Source organism: Podarcis filfolensis (assembly GCF_964270895.1).
Source record: "Podarcis filfolensis genome assembly, chromosome: 3".
Taxonomy (NCBI): Eukaryota; Metazoa; Chordata; class Lepidosauria; order Squamata; family Lacertidae; genus Podarcis; species Podarcis filfolensis.
The window spans coordinates 58,390,781-58,410,384 of NC_139606.1; the positions used below are offsets into that span (position 1 = coordinate 58,390,781).

Sequence of the window (19,604 nt, forward strand, 5' to 3'; positions counted from 1 at the left end):
AGGTACCCCTGCCCGTACGGGCCAGTCTTGCCAGACTCTAGGGTTGTGCGCTCATTTCACTCTATAGGCCGGGAGCCAGCGCTGTCCGCAGACACTTCCGGGTCACATGGCCAGCGTGACAAGCTGCATCTGGTGAGCCAGCGCAGCACACGGAACGCTGTTTACCTTCCCACTGGTAAGCGGTCCCTATTTATCTACTTGCACCCGGAGGTGCTTTCGAACTGCTAGGTTGGCAGGCGCTGGGACCGAACGACGGGAGCACACCCCGCCGCGGGGATTCGAACCGCCGACCATGCGATCGGCAAGTCCTAGGCGCTGAGGTTTTACCCACAGCGCCACCCGTGTCCCCCGGTCCAGCCTTTACCTCTGCTTAATTTATTTTCCTTTTAAAGCAAGAGTTGCTATCCGGCAGCCCTCAAGTTGCTGTTCAACTCCAATTCCCCATCAGCCATCACAGGCAACGGTCAGAGATGATGGGAGCCGTTGTCCAACAGCACATGGAGGAGACCACCTTGGCTACCACAGCTTTAAAGGTATGGATCCCGACTGAGGTTCTGAATGGAGGAAAGAGGAGGGGGCTGTTTTAATCTACTCATTCCCCTGCAGCTCTGACAGAACCTCCCACACTGTTCTGAAGGTTTCTCTCCCCAAATGTCCAAGGACAGATTTTCGGGAGGTGTCAGGGATGGTTAATGCTACTCCTACTCAGAGCAGACCTATTGAAGTAAATGGACATGACTAACTTAGGTCCATTCATTTCAATGGTTCTACTCTGAGTAGGACTAGTGCTGAATACCACCCAATGAAAACAGCCTCCTTACCTTTCTCCATCAGGGGTTTTCTGTGAGCGCAGTTACACTCATGAGCTCCTTCCAGGAGAAAGTGTATATATATAAATATAATACAGTGGTACCTTGGGTTACAGATGCTTCAGGTTACAGATGCTTCAGGTTACAGACTCTGCTAACCCAGAAATAGTACCTCGGGTTAAGAACTTTGCTTCAGGATGAGAACAGAAATCACGTGGCGGCGGCAGCGGGAGGCCCCATTAGCTAAAGTGGTACCTCAGGTTAAGAACAGTTCCAGGTTAAGAACGGACCTCCAGTACGAATTAAGTTCTTAACCTGAAGTACCACTGTAAATACATAATACAATGTTGCTTTATTTACTGCACAAGGTGGTGATCCATCCCTGCTGTGTTTGGAGGCTCTCCTGTGCATCCTTCTGAATGAGGCCCCAAATACCTGCCCCTAAGTCCTGCCCTGAAGGAATCACTGCCCTCAAATCTCCCCTGGTCTTTTTGTATCCCTGCCTCTTCTCCATGTATGTCTTTGCTCCCATGCATTACTCCCGTTTTGTTCTCTTGTCATATTACTCTTGCAAAGGACATTCATAGCAAGTGCCAATTCCAGTTTTGTTCTTTTGTTGGGGGGGGGGGGCTTTGGCAAGATGCTCTCAGCGTGCCACTTTTCTGCGTGTAGCTCTTGTTGCTGTTGCCACTGCCCATTTCCTTGCCTTTACCTGTGGACTCAATCTGCATGCTTCTCCCCACCAAAAAGAAAGAAAGATGGTAAGACCTGCAGGGATTATGTTTCCTCTCATTGCTTGCTCATTCAAGGAGTATTCACACATTATGTAACATAAGTGCACAATCTGTGTACCTTTTTTGCACAATAGCTGAGATGTATGCTCATACAGTTATTCCCATGTAATGGTCAACAAACATACAATTGTACCTGTGTGCACAGGTTGCAAATTAACACATGTACAATGTTTCACACAAGGAGTGTTTGTGCATCATGTAAAATGAATGCACAATTTGTGTATACAATAGCAGAGCTATACACTCATACAGTTATTTCCATGTGACGGTAGAGCATGAGACTCTGAATCTCAGGGTCATCGGTTTGGTCCCCATTTTGGGCAAAAAGATTCCTTTATTACAGTAGGTTGGCCTAGATAATCCTCATGATCCCTTCCAATTCTATGGTTCTATGATCCAGTGGCGTAGCGTGGGTTGTCAGAACCCGGGGCAAGGCAAGTAATTTGCACCCCTAACCCGTGGATTTGCGCCCCCTAACCTGTGGATTTGCGCCCCCTAACCCTAACCCCCAGATGTTGCGCCCGGTGCGGCCGGCCCCCCCTGCACCCCCCACGCTACGCCACTGCTATGATCTAAGTGTACAGTTGTACCTGTGTGCACAGTAGTTGATGTGTGCAAATCAACAAGTCTACAGTGTTTCACACAAACAGCTATAAAGGTTCAGTCTTGTTCCTGTGTTCAGTAGAACAAGTCTTTAGAGAAGGCAGGTGAATAATCAGAAGCAGCAAGGACCGGCACAGCAGAATGAGGAGACTTCAAGATCAAACCCCTACTGTGGTTTGAACCTTAGGAGATGCCCAACGGCACTGATAGTTGATGCTGACCATGGTCAGAGCTGCTGCTACAGTTTAGCTTGGCCAACTTCACCCCTGCCTCGTTACTGGAGTAAAGAGGTCCAGTTTCTTTTATAACCCATCTACAACGGTACCTCGGGTTACATACGCTTCAGGTTACATATGCTTCAGGTTACAGACTCCGCCAACCCAGAAATATTACCTCAGGTTAAGAACGTTGCCTCAGGATGAAAACAGAAATCCTCAGAGTAGTCACAGCTGATTTTAGCACAGCTTTATGTGGAAAGGGATATTTGAAATACATAAACCAGCGTTAGTTATCCTTTACTCATGCCCAAAAGTATACCTTGGTGTGACATATAACAGAATGTTCACATTTAATTCCAATTTTGCATAAAAAGACATTTTGACAAGGCACACATAGCTGTGGTGAATCAGAATTGTGCTATATTGCAATATTGATCTCAAAATGTAAAACAATGATCTGATTTTTTATAGGGGTTGTACATTATCATTTGAAAGCCTGTTTGGCCAACTTAGCGGATGAAATAAAAATGTATCTGGAAATATTTTCTCAGCTATTTTCATTAAAAAATAAACCTATTAACTTCAGTTTACGTTTTTAGACCATTATCCCATATTGAGCTATTATTTTTATCTAGCACATTACTGTACTCTTGTAACCTGCTGGTCCTTAATGAGCATTATATTTATTGTGTGTATATCTAGCAAAGTCCTTTTTTTAACACAGAAATGGAGGAAGGCTCTGTTGTTGTTTTGAAAAGAACCACCAAGATGAACAAGCTTTGGACTGACGGGGCTCCTTAAGATTTTGCAAGGCTTGGTGCTACAACATCAAAGAGTAACTGGTGTGGTAATAAATTCTACTCTATGGCCCTCAGGTGTGGTGCATTGTGAGATGTGTTTGCTTGTTTCATGACTATTGAGAGCGGTGGGCTAGTGGCAAATTCTGATCCACAGGCACTAAGGCTGTGAACACACTATAACTTTCAATCACATTTGAAGCCCTTTAAATCACATTCTTTCCCTCAAAGAATTCTGGGTGCTGTAGTTTTTGCCTCACAGAGTTACAATTCCCAACAACCCTTAACAAACCAAAGTACCCAAAATTATTGGGGGGGGGGATTTGCTTCAACTGTGATTTAATGGTATAGTATTGTAAACAGCCTATCAGGGCTGGCCCACCCATGAGGCAAGGTGAGGCAACCGCCTCAAGTGCCAGTGCCCCCACAGGCACATTACCTGCCCTGCTGCCTCAAGAGAAGCAGTACTGGCAGCAGTGCTGGTCTCTGGTGAGATCTTGCCGGAAGGCAGCACCACTGCCAGTGTTCTGTAGGCACTGCTGTACAACGCAGGTAAGGCAATTTTCAGCGAATGCAAGGGGATATGTGTCAGTTTGCATTTCTTAGTGCTGAAAGTATTGATCTGATGTGTAGAGATCTTTCCTATTCTAATTAATTCAAGAAACAAGCAGAAGGTTCATGGTGTTTGGGTTATTCCTTCAGAGAAGCTGAGTACAGCTGGTTTAAACTGGTTCTGTTATCTCTTCTGTCAAGGTCATGCGGACTATAGTAATAGGCCAGAAGGAGCCAAAGTTTCACACTTTCTCTTTCTATCTCTTTTCCTTCTGGTGTGGTGTTCTGTATGCTTACGTAGTGTTAATGTTTATACTTATTATAAGTTATTGTGAGTTTAAGTTAAGTCTTCTGCAGGTGGATTTCTTTTGGACAGTGCCAATCCTGAATGTATTGGATTTGTGACCATTATGCTCATTTGCCTTCAATAACAGTAAAGCTCTGCTGGATGAAATACAATTGCCTCCAGTCTATTTTTGGGGAATCCTGCTAACTATACATTGGAATCAACTCTGGATCAATATTGAATAGAATTTCCATGACAGCACATGCCCTTTTTTACTCAAGCGGTGAATGGGATGTGCCTATAATTAAACAACAAAAATATTTTTTCTTAAGCCAATGGAGACATTCTAGGAGGAATTAAGTGTGCTGCTAAGGAGCATAAACATTTCTGCTTGCTTGATGGAGTGCTCTACCCTCTCCTCCCCTTGTGCACTGCTCTGGGAGTTCTCCTACCTCCCTGAGTGGCTGAGTCAATTTGGCAGGAAGGGGAGAAAGCCCCGTTGCACTAGTGATTATCCTTGCCCAGGTTTCAACTAGTCAGACCCATTAGTTGCATCCAGCCCCATAGCTTCAATACCAAGCCATTTTCTTCTTATCCCCCCCCCCACACTTTGCTTAACGTCTAGACTGGTGAAGGGTTCTGATAGACCCCAAAAACTCCTTGATATTTTGTCACATTGGTCATAGTAACGGGACTTTGGGAATTTTCAAAAGTGGCTGTTAAACCCTTAGTGATGCATGCTAATGTAACCTATCTCTTGCTCTGCTTAACTCATTTGGTGGGGCTTTGTCCGATAAAAGTTTACATATAGAGGACTGGCAAATATTGTAGTGCCCCAGGAGACAACATACCGTAATTGTTCCTGCAGTACAGCAAGTGGCTAGGCCCTTCCTTGCTCTTCCATGCCACTGATTTAGAGATCAGAAGGGAGATACAGGAACATAAAATGTATTGCAAAGGCAGTGAGAAGAACCATTTCAATGAGAAAAACTGCAGAGATATGTCTGGAAAGACAGACTCTGCTTCTGTCAGAAGTAGAGTATATAGCAAAGGCAGAAGAGACAGGCTGTCCCGACTGCCAAGTGTCACACTGGAGTGGAAATCCTATACTGTTGTGCACTTGGCATCATGATTAATCCAGGCAGAAATGGGATTAAATTTATAGCGAGTTACAATGAGTGGTGGATCTTGTCCTTTAATAGAAAGTGTGACTACTTTGGGAAGTGCTTAATTGTTTGTTGTTGTTTTTTAAGGGTAAAGGACCCTTGTCAGTTAAGTCCAGTCGCAAATGACTCTGGGGTTGTGATCGGCAAGCCCTTCCAATCGGCAAGCCCTAGGCTCAGTGGTTCAGACCACAGCACCACCCGTGTCCCCTGCTTAATTGTTAAAGGAAGCCAATTGGTACTGTCTGCTGCAGTCTTTTTGATTCACAGTTATTTCCGTTGTTTGTTTTTCATCAGAATTAGCCATTCATCTCCTGAGCAGTTTCTGACTGGCCTGAGTTACTCTAGAATTCCAACACACTTTTAATGGCATGTATTACAGCAGTCTGTGGTCTCCCCGGTTGTTGTCTGTGAATTTCCCAACTGGGGCTTGAATGTTCCACAGTCCCTGGCAGACTTCTGTTGATGTTGTTTCTTTTCCCATAGCTCCACCTGGCTTCTTCATGCTCCATTATTTACCCACAGCAGGAATCATTTGCTTTTTGAAAGGTTATGCAGTGCCAGCAACTATACAGAACCCTTGCTGTCTTTTTGCTGTTCCTACATTTTTTAATTCCTCTTACCAGATTCATACACACTTCAGCTGTCACTGCTGGTTTTGCCTTATTTTTGCATTCTCTATGGCTGCCATCTGATCAGTTCTAAATGAATCCGACCAGTGTTCTTTGGGGGGGGGGGGGTTGAATCTGGCCAAAATACAGAGCAAAAGAATTTAACCATGCAATCCTATGCATGTTTACTTGGAAGTAAGTCCCCGTCTGCACTATACTTTCAAGCAGTATCATACCACTTCAAACAGTCATGGTTTCACCCGGAAACACATCAGACATTAAAAATTTACTGACACAGGGCTGTCTATGGAAGTCTTCTAAAAGTCAGATACAGTAGTACCTTGGTTCTTGAACTTAATCCATTCCGAGAGTCCGTTCAACTCCCGAAACTGTTTGAAAACCAAGGTGCAGCTTCCGATTGGCTGCAGGAGCTTCCTACACTCAAGCAGAAGCCACGTCAGATGTTCAGGTTCCGAAAAACATTCACAAACCAGGATACTTACTTTTGGGTTTGCAGCGTTTGGGAGTCGATTTGTTTGACAACTAAGCCATTCGAGAACCAAGGTACCACTGTAGTTTCACCTAGGCTATCACCTTGACAGGAAATTAGCCTGGCTACTCCAGGAATTTGAATCCTTGCTGGATCCCTTGCTGGATCCAGGGATTAGAAAGGTCTCGGCATACAGCCTGCTCCCCTGCAAACTCCTAACATTATAGAAGCAGGACTTTCTGTGATACTACTCTCTGGCATGGAGTCTGGCACCTTTTTGTTTGTTTGTTGCTGCTCGTGGCCACCATTTTGTGCTAGCACCCATTGCAGCTAAAAAACAACAACCAGGTACCAGTATTCTGAGTGCCAATCCTTATGTAGTAGAAGCTGTACCATCTGTGTACAAGAAAAGGCCTTCATGGTGGCACCTCAGTTGTCAAATATTCTCCCTTGAGTGGCTTACCTGGTGTCTTCTTTTATGTTATTCCTGTACCAAGCAAAGCCCTTTCACTTACTTCTAGTTTTGTCTCCAGTGATTGGTTTTTATGTTGTTCTGCCATCTGGTGTTTTATATTTTATTGTTGCTCTTGTTTTATTGTATACATTTTATTATTGGGGAGAAATTCAACACAGCACTGTGTCAATTGTTCCACCAGTGCAAGCTTTTCAGCTTGCCAGACGGAACAACCCCCTTTTGTGCTGTGCTGGGGGTTCTCCTGACCCCACCCCACAAACCAATGTTGTGGGTGCAGGTGGAGGAACTATCAATGGCTACTAATCACAATGGCCATGTTCAGCCTTCACTGCTGGAGATAGTAGTCTCTGAGCATTGGTTGCTTGGAATCTGAAGTAGGAAGAGTACTGTTGCCCTCAGGTCCTGCTTTGAGGCTTACCATAGGCATCTGGTTGACAACTGTGAGAAGAAGATGCTGGATTAGATGGGCTTTTGGCTTGATCTATCATTATATTCTAAAGATGTGATGTGCTGGTGAACGCTTTACACCAAGGGCTAGAAATATAAGCTTTGTTACCGTCATCTTTGTATCCCAACCTTCATCCAAGCAGGTCAGGTGCTGTACATGGGAGTTATCCCACTTTATCCTCACCACTGCCCTTTAAGGTAGGTTAAACAAAAATCTAGCAACTGCCCACGGCCACCCAGGAAGCTTCAGGGTTGAGCGGGGATTTCCCTATTTGAATCTGCATAAGCTCTCATAACTCATCAAGTTAGAGACTGTTTTTAGTGTTTTGTTCACTGCTACTCTTTCTTTTTCTTTCTAAATCCCTCTACCACATTACAAAGAAGAACAATCACTCTACATGCAAAGGCAACCTATTCTTTCATTTTGCTCCAGTTGAGTGTGCAGAGGGTTTAGAGAGAGTTTAAATCTAGCCAAACCTAAAAGGAGGGGAAGCAGAAGTCTTGGCACACAAATGCAAGATGGCAGATCATGCACACATAAGCAGGAGTTTTGGATTAAAGTAAAAGTAAAGAAAAGAAGCAATCTGATTTGCCCAGTGGTTTTGCCTCCTTTACCGTTGCAGTTCCTCACATCTTTTCTTTCATCATATTCTAGAAATGCTAAGACTGGAAGAACATTTGATGATATATTTATTTGCCCAGGTATTTTCTGCTGTTGATACTCAGTTGTAGCTATTGTTCTGCCTACTGCATTTGTATTTTGTTTCATATTACTATTGTACACCACCTTAGAATCTTAGATCCAGTACATGCTTGTATAAGTATCATTTGCCTAAGTGGGAGTAGTCACTCTCATAAAAAGCACATATTTGCACACATGAAGAAATCTTCTTGCTGGATTAGAATGAATGGACAAATCATTATGGATGAAAGTGTTCCCTCTATGTATTAGTGTTCCCAGACTACATAGAAGACATTGATGAGATTTATAGCCTTGGGTATATATTATAATCTGCATAATTTATCTGGGGTGGGGGATTTAATGCATGGAGTTTATCACTATTCACACATTATATGAGCCTGTGATTTCCAGTTGGTAGGCTCTTGCTTCGCTCTTTAGAATTGCACCTGATCCTCTTAAATTTGAACATAGTAATGGCCTCTTGGTACAAATCAAGTGATATAGATGTAAGGGGTGTGATTTTGAGAATGTTAAGTGCATGAAATTGGTAGGTTGTGGGCATCAAAGCACTTACACCATTTGAAAGCTGCTTGATGTCCTCTGCTGCTTGGTTTAGCCATGCAGTAAACAGTTGTTCATGTGTTTTCCACATGGTTCAGTCCCCCACTACATGGTATATCACAATCTGCCGCTGTTAATGTATTTCGTAGTATGGAGATAAATGGGTGTTAAGAGCACTCAGCATTCTCTAGAGTAGACACCATGCATGTGCACACAAGCCACATGAGTTCACCAGTGTAAATATGGTTATAGAAAGAAGGATAACCAGGCATATTAAGTGTACTGTGTCATCTTTAATTGCGCAATTGTAACAATTCAATGTGTTAGTCTTCAGAAGTCATTGTTGCTCATTCAGACCAGAATCATTGTTCAGAAATACAAAGGAAAATGCTGCATTTTGAAAATCATCATTTGGCATTCAAGTCTATGAGCCAACCTCCGTTTGCACATTTTTATTATGACTTGGTGCCAGCTTGAGTGAAAGTGTTAGTAATGATAATTTAACTTTTTGTCTTTCAAATAATTATTCTAATTACCTAACCTAAGATAGATTTGACATAATAAGATGCTAAGTATTCATTAAAGTACTCTATCTGGATTGTTTCCTATCATAACGGATTATCACTAATGCAGAATACATTGTGATGCCTATTCTTTTAATAAGCTAATATCTTTTAAAACTAAAGTCTGTTGTGCAGGATGTTAATTATATGTCTGCTTATTGAAGTAGATTTTATTTTATTTCAGCTTCCACTTTGCTCAGATAAAACACAAAAAGAAGTCAAGAAATACTCTGCATAACAAAGAAAATGAATTGCATATTAACTTCCTGATGATGCCAGTGCAGCTTCTCCTAAACCATAGGATAATTGCATTTCGGAAACGGGAGTCTTACATGTAAACAATGAGGGGAAAGAACAGTAAATAATTATTTTTCTCATTTTTCTTGGTATAGCCTCATCCTTGGAATCCTGGGGGTGTTCTTTAAGGTGGTGATGGAACGGCTTGTGGAGGACCATTTTTTATTTTGTAAAAGCCTCATTAAACTAAAGGCATCTCAACTGTATTGAAAAGCACAAATCACAGATATTACAGAATAAATAGATGTTCACCATTCACAGCTTAGCCTCTTCACCCTCAGGTTTTGCTGTATTCACTTACTATCCAGTTGCTACACTTGGAGGCCAGAAAGTGGTTTTATGCAAGACAAATTGTTTCATGGCCTATAGCAGGCTTCCTCAACCTCGGCCCACTAGATGTTTTGAGACTACAATTCCCATCATCCCTGACCACTGGTCCTGCTAGCTAGGGATCATGGGAGTTGTCGGGCCGAGGATGAGGAAGCCTAGCCAATAGCATATGGCTTGGTGCACTAGCATGAACCAGGCATACTATGTGATCCACTGATGTCATATCCTCCTAATGGCATAATACAGCTCTCTCTTTCATTGCATGCCACAATCAAGATCAGAAGTGAGAAACCTGTGGTCTCAGGGTAGCCTACAGCTGTTGGTGTAATCTCACATGGATGCTCTCACTGACTCTGGCCTCTAGAAAGCATCCTCCTGGTACCCAAGGGAATGGGCTCTCAACAGGAGAAAGGACCTCCATCCCTGAATGGGTGAATGAGACAAACAGGTGCAGAATGAGTTGATTTTCAAGCACAGCACAAACCTCAGAATATTTGCATTATAATACCTGAAAAGAAAGAAAAAACATGCAGCGGAATGGGGAGAAGTCAATGCAGGCACATAGTCATTAATGCCATTTCTCATCACAGAATGAATTTGTTGATATATTTGATAAAAGATGAATTTGTACCAAATATGATTTTCAAAAATATCTACTTAGGATGGTGCAATGTCCGTTTTTTTGTGGTGGGGGTAAGTGATTACTAATAGTAAATGGAAAACAATGGAGACGTTACCTTACACAATAACCATGGTTCAGAGGGATTTTTATTTCGTTCAGTGAATACTCTGAATAATCTGTATCATTAGATTGTTAGAATGGCAACATTTTATCAGGTTCACTGGAGTACTGGGCCAGAGTGACAGGCTTAACTTTTAGTTTCAGTCGGCAGCAGCCTCACTGAAGGCAGAGATTTTGTTTTGCTATGAAATATATCCAGAGCAAAATGTAAGGTCCTGGGGAGTGGACGGAATATTCTCTGACTCTCAATGATGTGAAAAGGATTTCAGTTGAGGAAGAAAATACATAAGCACCTGGCATTATATCCTAAACTTGTTGTTTGTCATTGGCATCCATCTGTCTTTAGGCACAATGGAAAAGTGCACCATTGTGGGGGCAAAGTGATAGGCCAGTAATTCTGTTTCCCTCTCCTGTGTTATTCTGCTGTGTTCTCTCTGCACAGTAGGCTAGAAATTAAAAACAAAACAAAACAAAACAAAGCTCCAGATATGAACTATATATCCTGTCTCATATTTTTGGATTTGCCGTGCCTCAAAGTCTTCCGCTACTGTTATATGATATCTTGGTATTCCATTTGGGAATTAAATCACTTTCCATCTGAAATGTATTCAACATAAAATAAAAAAAATTGTTGACATAAATGCATGGATAGCTTGGCTGGATATAGTGGATGCTTGTTAAGCTTTAGTCCCCCTGAAATCAATGGAGCCTATAGGTCATTCCTATCATGTCCCAGTGATTCCAGCGGGACTAAACCATGATTGGATCCAACTTCAATACAGACTTTGATGCAATTGCTTATGTTTTCTTTATTTCTCTAAACTTTACTTTTTTACAACAGGCAAACGTTAAGGGCCTTTGGTGTAATCTTGTTACTTTTATTCAAATGCTTTCAGTAGACCTTTTACAGAGCACACAAGACCACCTAGGCTGCAGAAGATGCCCAAGGTAAAGACAGAAATGCCTGCACATTTCTCCAGCAATATTAATTTTCCACATTTCAGCTTCAAGTGAAAAAGAGATGGAAGGAGGAAGGTCATTGCACTGCCCGTTACACTACCTGCTAAACCCATCAGAAGAACAAAATGTGGTATGAATATTGCCATCAGCTGAGTTAACAAGAGGAGAGAACTTTTTTAAAATTGCAGGAAGTGATAGAGAGGTGTGGCTCCAAGTTACGTAAGCATGCAAAATCTCTGTCATTGAAAATAATGACATTGGGTAAGACAGAAGTGCCTTGACTAAGAGGCACAAGTTCACTAAGGTTTGCAATGATGATGGAAGGTTGTCAGTAATGACCTCCTTTGTTTCTTCACCCCAAGTCAGGAATACAGTCAGTGCAAAGATTGTCTTGAAGACACAGGCCAAGAAATGAGCCCAATTCAGCATCGATCTACAGTCTCCAGGATTTTGCATATTCCCTTCCAGAGTAGGAAGAAATATGTGGGATGTGGAACTGAAAATGATCGCTCCTACTGAGACCAGGAAACTCTCAAATTCCACTGAGAGGCTGAATCTTGCCTAGGACCACAGATGCATTTAGGTCAGGCAGTATGTGATCACTACAAAATGGGCCAGGGAGCCGAAGAAGCTGAGCTTGGACAGGACTTTGAGTGTTTTGATGAACACACAAGGAAGCAGGCCTACGCAGGCAATTACCAACCATGTTTTCTCGGTCACTGGGAGATCTGGAAAGCTGTGTGACAGCAAGTTGCCACTAACAACCAGATACAAAATGCATATCATGATCAGTTCCATCACCTGGGTCACAGTGACAACTCTGTCACCAAGTTTCGGAAACAGCTCTTTGCAGCAAGCATTAGCAATGTCTTCATATGTGCCTCTCACTTTTACCAGCTGCCCGTCTTCATTTTCCTCATACAGGCAAGCTATTAGGATTTTGCCAGTGTAGCAGCAGAAAACTGCAGCCAGGATAACGAGAAGCAGCCCACTGAATCCACTGTGGTGTACAGCATATGGCATACCTAGAACAAAAATCCCCTAGAGACAAGAGAGAGAGAGAGAGAGAGGACAAAAGAAAAAACACCTGAAGCAAAATGTTTACTAGAAACAACCCATTCAAACCTGCAGCTGTCAGTGGCTACCTTTTGCTAATTGCATGGAAGGATTGCTGTTACATTAACCTGTCTCGGTAAATAATAGCTGCCAGAAATGTGTATATTCATGATGAATGAAGTTAGCAGGGAAAATAACTGCTGGCAGAAGCACAGAAATCCAGATAAGCCAGAAAATTGAAGACAAGCAAATTGTAGAGACAAGCTCCTATTAAATATCAAGTGCTGATGTGATTGCAGGCATAATTTAAAAGGCTGCGAAGCAGTTATTTAATCAATGTGCATATTAATGTTCAATAGCAGTTCAATAATGATAAAATCAAAGAGCTTTCGCTGTCCCCATGCATTTTGTGCAAGCAGGGAGGTGGTACTGCTGGATAAATAAGCAGGGGGACCTAGAAATAGCATCCCTCTCATATTTCTGACCTTGCAATATTACTTTTTTATGGATTCACACAGATTCATGAAAGGAAAACCTCTTCACCTTCACCCATAAGGCAGATACACATTCTTTATACTCTTCTGAGCCAAGATACTTGTGTTCTGAATTTTCCTTTAATTGTGAATACAGCCACCTTGTTACAAACAGCAGCAATATTTAAGCGGCAGATATATATGTGTATTTTAAATGCATGCTAGAAAAGAAGCCCCTTCATGGATCACTGCTTTGTCATGGTGAAGGGGCTTGAATAACTCCAAGAAGCTATGAGCTATGCCGTGCAGGGCCACCCAAGACGGACAGGTCATAGCCCAGATTTTAGACTAAATGTGATCCACCTGGAGAAGGAACTGGAAAACCACTCCAGTATTTTGCTAAGAAAACTCCATGAACCTAAAAAAGGAGAAGCTTTGAGAAGAAAGTGAGTTTCCAAGGCATGCTCTGGTTCATGGGGTCACGGAGAGTCAAACACGACTAAGACGACTAAACAACAACAAAAGATAAGAAGACCATCAAAGTGTTTTGTTTTTTTTAAAAAAAATTACGTTGTGTGGAAGATGGGTATCTGTTTTGGCTTGGCACCAATTCTGTAGCTGGCTTATTGTAGCCTTTGACTCTGCCAGTGATACTTTAGACTATAGAAAGCTGCACAAGTCAAGACTATTTGTCCATTGTGCCCAGTACTGTCTACAATGACGGGCAACATCTCTTCAGGGTCTTAGGCAGAGATCTTTTGTGTCACCTACTGCCAGTGTACTGGAAGAAGCGAAGATCACCAGTGTTGAAGCAATGATTCTTTAACATCAACTTTGTTTGACTAGTCATGTTGTGCGGATGCCAATTATCGTCTCCCAAAGCAGCCGCTCTATTCCAAACTTAAAAATTGAAAGCATAATGCTGGTGGTCAAGAAAAGAGGTTTAAAGACTGTCTCAAGGCAAATCTTTAAAAATGTAGTATAAGCACCGACAACTGGGAAACACTGGCCTGCGAGCGCTTCAATTGGAGGACAGCCTTTACCAAAGGTGTTATGGACATTGAAGAAGCTTGAACTCAGGACGAAAGGGAGAAATGTGCTAAGAGGAAGGCATGCTTGGCAAACCCCCACTGTGATCAACTCCCACCCAGAAACCTATGTCCCCACTGTGGAAGGACGTGTGGATCCAGAATTGGCCTCCACAGTCACTTACAGACTCACTGTTAAAACCATGTTTATGGAAGACAATCTTACTCGGCTATGAGTGATCGCCAAAGAAGAAGACTGTTCCTTATAACTAGTGGCACAAGGAGTTGAACCTGGCACCATCTGCATGCAAAACATATGCTCTACTTCTGCTTCGAGGGTCCTAATTTAAGACACCATTATTATTACATTTATGTATTAGTTACTTTTCTCACTGAGTAACCCCAAGCAACTTACATTAAAAACAGTTAATGAAAACTCTGTCCACTGCATTTTTCATTGCTTGGGAAAACAACAACAACAACAACAACCACAGTTTTTAAAGGTTTAGTCTGCCATCTTGAATCAAGATGGCTTCCAGCTATATCCAAACACAGACAAAAACTAATTCCTTGATCTATGGAGCCATAATGCAAAGCGTGGTTAAGAGGTGTCCAAATGCATAGCATTACTGTCTCAAGGCAAATTTTAAAAAATGTAGTATAAACACCAACAATTGGGAACCACTTGTCTGTGAGCGCTCCAATTGGAGAACAGCCTTTACCAAAGGTGTCATGGGCTTTGAAGACACTCGAATTCAGGACGCAAGGGAGAAACGTGCTAAGAGGAAGGCACACTTGGCAATTCCACACCAAGCAGTTCAAAAGCATACCAGTTCACGTAGATAAATAGGTACCACTGTGGCGGGAAGGTAAACAGTGTTTCCATGCACTCTGTCACTCGTCATAGTCCTCCGTGCACCGGTAGTGATTTAGTCACACTGGCCACATGACCCAGAAAGCTGTCTGTGGACAAACGCCAGCTCCCTCGGCCTTAAAAATGAGATGAGCACCGCAACCCCATGGTCACCTTTGACGAGTCCAGTCAAAGGTGACTATGGGGTTGCGGTGCTCATCTTGCTTTTCATCTGACCCACAGTCCTATTAGTTTCTTGCCAGATATAGTTAATATCAATGCAGTTTTAAAAGGTCCAGTCTGATATCTTAAATTGAAATGGTGTCTGATGATATTCAAATATGGACCCAAACCTCAATGATCTCAGAAACCACCATGCCAAATTGGTATATCTTTAGAGTGATATCTTTAGAGGCATTGGAGGGCACAGAAAACAGACAAAGAAACCAACTTTCTAAAATTATGTTATGCTATGTTATATAACATTATATTACATTGTATACATTGCTCAAGAGAGGCAAATATGTTTACCCTAAATTCAAACATATTTGTTCTATCTACCTGCCCTCCATCTACCTATCTCATACCTACAACATTTCTCTACAGTATGTACAATACTGGGTGGGTTACCCTCCAAATGAAAGTCTCACACTTTTCATGTACCGTCATGCCCAGCGTGTTATTTTTGTGGCAATTTAATTCACATTAGTACTGAAACTGGCAACCTCTTGAACCAAGTTATGCATAAAAAAGATTCAATTTCAGATAAACAGTTCTCACTGACATTTCTCATTTATATATTAAAAAGTCTGCAAATATACCATGGACATCAGTCACAGTTTTGTCAGTGTTTCTCATTGCATGAAAGATAATTGAAAGAAAGAAAAAAGGAGTGAAAATTATTTATGGAAATAAGGATCTAATCAGGATTTATTAGATAAATGTCCCAGGGACAGTGGAGCAACTGCAAGGAACAAGTATGTTACATGGACATGGGGATTTTTTGGGGGGGAGGGGAGTGATGGACAAAACATGAAAGAGGGGAGAAGGCTAGTTTCTCGCAAAAATAAACTGAGAAAAATAGCGCCTGTGCTCATATCCCTGGTTCTGCAAATGCTGTAAACCTACTCTTAAAAACAGAAGAGAAGAAAGGAAAGATGGGACTCTGGAGATTATGACAGATTTAAGGGGGACAACTGCCCCCTTGCCACATTCCTGCCCATGTTGTTACTCTGTAGACCACCCTCTCCCAGAGATGAAGTCCCATGCTTTAAAATAGTCCCATCAACTATTTAAATGGATCGAACAAAAACAAAAACATTATATATATTATATATATTATACATTATTACTATATATTGTTATATAAATTGACTGGCTTACCTATACCAGGGTGTTGGTGTTTTCAACAGCTGTTCTGTGAAACTTATATTATTTTTTATAGTGTACGTGTGGGGTTTTGTGTCAGTGTCAACTCGATAGGTTCTCTTTCTATTTGCTTGTTATATTTTCTTGATAGTGAGAGGGATTGGAGGGCAGTGTCTGTACTTTTCATTTCATTTCTCTCTGACTGCATTCTTTACAATTCCACCATCACCATGAAATCATGTGAATATATTGGGGGTAACAGTTCCTACATCTGATGAAGCAGACTGTAGCCCAGTGAAATTTGTGCCTTAATCAATTTGCTAGTTGTTAAGGTTCCACAACACTCTTTCTTCTATTCTGCTGCAATTACTAAGGTGGCCACCTCTCTGGAAACAAATAAATGAGTAAGATCCACTTTAGCATTATTTTTGAAGCAATTGTCCTAGCGCTGCATCCTCTTCATTCGTGCGCTACAAGAGTGTTACATGTAAGCCATGGTGGCTGGGGCCCATTGGGACAGATAGGGCAGAAGGCAAGCAGTAGTTGACATGCAGGGTCAACTAATTCCAGTTTTGTCCCCATCGTCCTCCCTGCTAAATTCTGTAAGGGCAACAGTGAGATGATGGCAAAGGAAGTTGGCTGCCAGCGCCACCTACTGGACTGGATGTTAAGGAGGCAGGCAGATAGAGGCTAGTTGAGGGCTAACTGATGTTGGTGGTGCATGATCACCTTATGGACCAGCCTCCACTAAAAGGAGTCACTTAAGCAGCGAAAGTCTGCCCTGCTTGCTTCTGCAAGTTATTTCTGGCACTTGTCATTCTTTGCCAGTGCAAACTTGTGCTCCTTCATTTGGCAGCGATGGAGGTGCTCTCCCTGCCTTTAGGGTACAACATAAACCCCTTCCCTCACCTAGGGAGCAATCCAAACCCAAGGACTATGGAATGAGTAGAGTTTGAAATAGGTGGGTCTCTGGCTGAGCCAACTGAAATCCTCATCCCAGCTCAATCAGAGATATGTCAGCATAAGTCCTCCATCCTTATGCACTCAGACTCAGCCAAAACTGACACATGATGCTGGGGTAACTCCTCAAAAGTGGGGACAGGACAGGACAGAGAAGGGGGAGACTTAACCCTATTCCAAACCCTATTCAGTTTGGTCACATGGCCTAGGGACTCAGCAGAAGTTACACTTGCAAAAAAACCCCTATATTTTAAAGGCTTGCCTTTCCTCTGCCAGGTTTAGAACAGGGGTAAGTTACATTGGAATAATTTAAATTACATTGGCTTCCTATAGTTTGGATTGCTCTGCCCCGTGTCTTTTGTGTGGTCCTTCTTAACCACATAAAGGAACTAGATGAGCTTTCGGGAGCTGGACTTCCAGTCCAGCTAGTTTGCAGCACCAATACAACCCTGAAATAACTGACCAGAGTACCCCATACAATGAATTAGAACAAAATTTCACTGTTAAAAACAACTGCACAGTGTAAGAACAAGCACAGAGGTGCAAAGGTGAGCCCCTATTAACCTCCCTAGGTGGATTTTTTCCTCTCTTTTTGCAGCTGTTACATTGAGGAAATGTGCTTTGGTTCTCCTAAATGTGTTGTGAGCATCTCTATGGACCAGAAAGATGAAAATAAAAAGAATAAAAACTCCCAGGAGTCTCTGTGGAGGGGAATATGCTATTACAAAACATTACATTGCTTACAGGTGTCTCTTCATATATACTGCTGTGTGTTTATAGAAAATGTATTTTCCTGGTGCTAACATAAAGCTGAAAACTCAATTGAAAAATTGAAAATGTCAGAATTTATCTTCTGAATAATAATAATAATAAAAGGACCAGTTTTTAGGAACCCCAGATTCTAACAGCCATCTCTGTCCAAAATTAGCAACCAGCTATTCCATTTCTGAAGATACTTGGGTTTTAATCATTTAATAAAATTCTTCTTGTTGGTTTGAGGGGGTTTTTTCTACAGCAAACATTTGTATTACAAAATGATGCTGGAAGTTAACGACCTCATTGCTTTGTTTGTTTTTAATAGGGAGAAAAGCTGGCTTGTGACCACAGAGCACGAAATGGTGTCTGAGAAAACAAGCTCAACAATTTCAAATCAATTTCCCTTTCTCCATATTTTTTTCTGACTTGTTTTGCCAGATATATAACACCTTCATCCAATGTGGTTTTCTTTGTTTAAGGGGTTGGCCTTGTAATCTGATTGCTTCAGACCCAGAGACCTTTGCAAATTAATTTAGTGTGTGCTGGAGCAGTGTGTGCGTGTGTGTGTGTGTGTAAAGTTGTTTTTTTGGGGGGGGGGGGATTCCAGCTCTACAATTCTATGATTCTGTGATTTGGTGATAGGAAGGAAAAATGGAAGCTACAGATATGTGCCAAACAAGGAATCCCTGAGCTGGCTTTGGAATTAGCCTAGGGCTGGCTGAGTGCAAGCCATTGTGAAACAATAGCCAGGCATTTACAATTCAAATAAGGTTCTTAGGTTTGTGCAAAACAGGGGTTGTCAAAGTGACAGGGAAGGGTGTGAGCTGACAGTAAAAAATGTCATTTTACAGGAGGTTTTTGGTGAGAGGTGTGTTGGGAAGAAGGAGGACCAAGGCCAGTCCTCCATGAGCTGCTAGGCAGACCAGATCTCCATGTGGGGGCTGAAGGGCAGAGCCATCTTGGTGCTAGTGGGAGGATGCTGAACTAAGAGACAAGAAGTCATGGCTGATGGCTGCTTTGGACCCAAGCTTGCTGAACGTAGGAGAGGGGCAATGAGAGACACTCTTGGGGTGTAATGTTCTACACCCACTCCATTGAAGACTCCAGGAATAAATATGTGGTAATAAACAATTATTCTTAAAGACACTAGCCTCCGCTGTGCCTTGATCTTCCCAACAGATACACAACCTTGGATAAGAGCCTGGGACTCCTGGAATCTCACAGCGCTTGTGAACATTGGGTTGGTGTGTAACATTATTTTGGTTTCTTTTCACCCTAAACACTGGGAAATGAACCATCTGAAGAAATATGCTAGGATAAGCAACGAGCAACCCAAGGCAAAATCTGGTCCATGAACAGTACTATCTGGCCCTCCGGTTGCCTATCCAAAGTCAAGAATGTATAGGAGAGAGTGGATGACCATGCCCATCAGACTAGCTAGAGGTCCTTTTTCAGAGGTGAAGGTGGTACCATACTCAACATGAAAAGGTCCAAGCATGCAAAAAGCATGGCCTATGACAGCTGCTATGTGAATAGACTGGGGAAAGAACAGTAATAAGGAGAAAGGAGGTGGATAAAGGAAGGGAAAGGAAGCAGCAACAAGGGAAAAGGGGAGACAGACAAGAAAACCAGATGGAGAGAAGGAGGCCACCTTCTTGTACTTTGGACAGCCTTGGCTAAGGCCACAGACTGAAGCAGTGGCGTAGCGTGGGTTGTCAGCACCCGGGGCA

At 42.3% G+C, this 19,604-nt stretch overlaps 1 pseudogene across 1 annotated transcript; it reads right to left on the minus strand.

Moving 5' to 3' along the window:
- Positions 1-11,298: 11,298 nt before the first annotated feature.
- Positions 11,299-15,459, minus strand: LOC310759031 (vesicular inhibitory amino acid transporter-like; annotated as a pseudogene). Its single transcript has 2 exons — positions 15,454-15,459; positions 11,299-12,421 (listed from the first exon to the last, which is right to left on the minus strand). The product of its transcript is annotated as a vesicular inhibitory amino acid transporter-like (transcript).
- Positions 15,460-19,604: the final 4,145 nt, after the last annotated feature.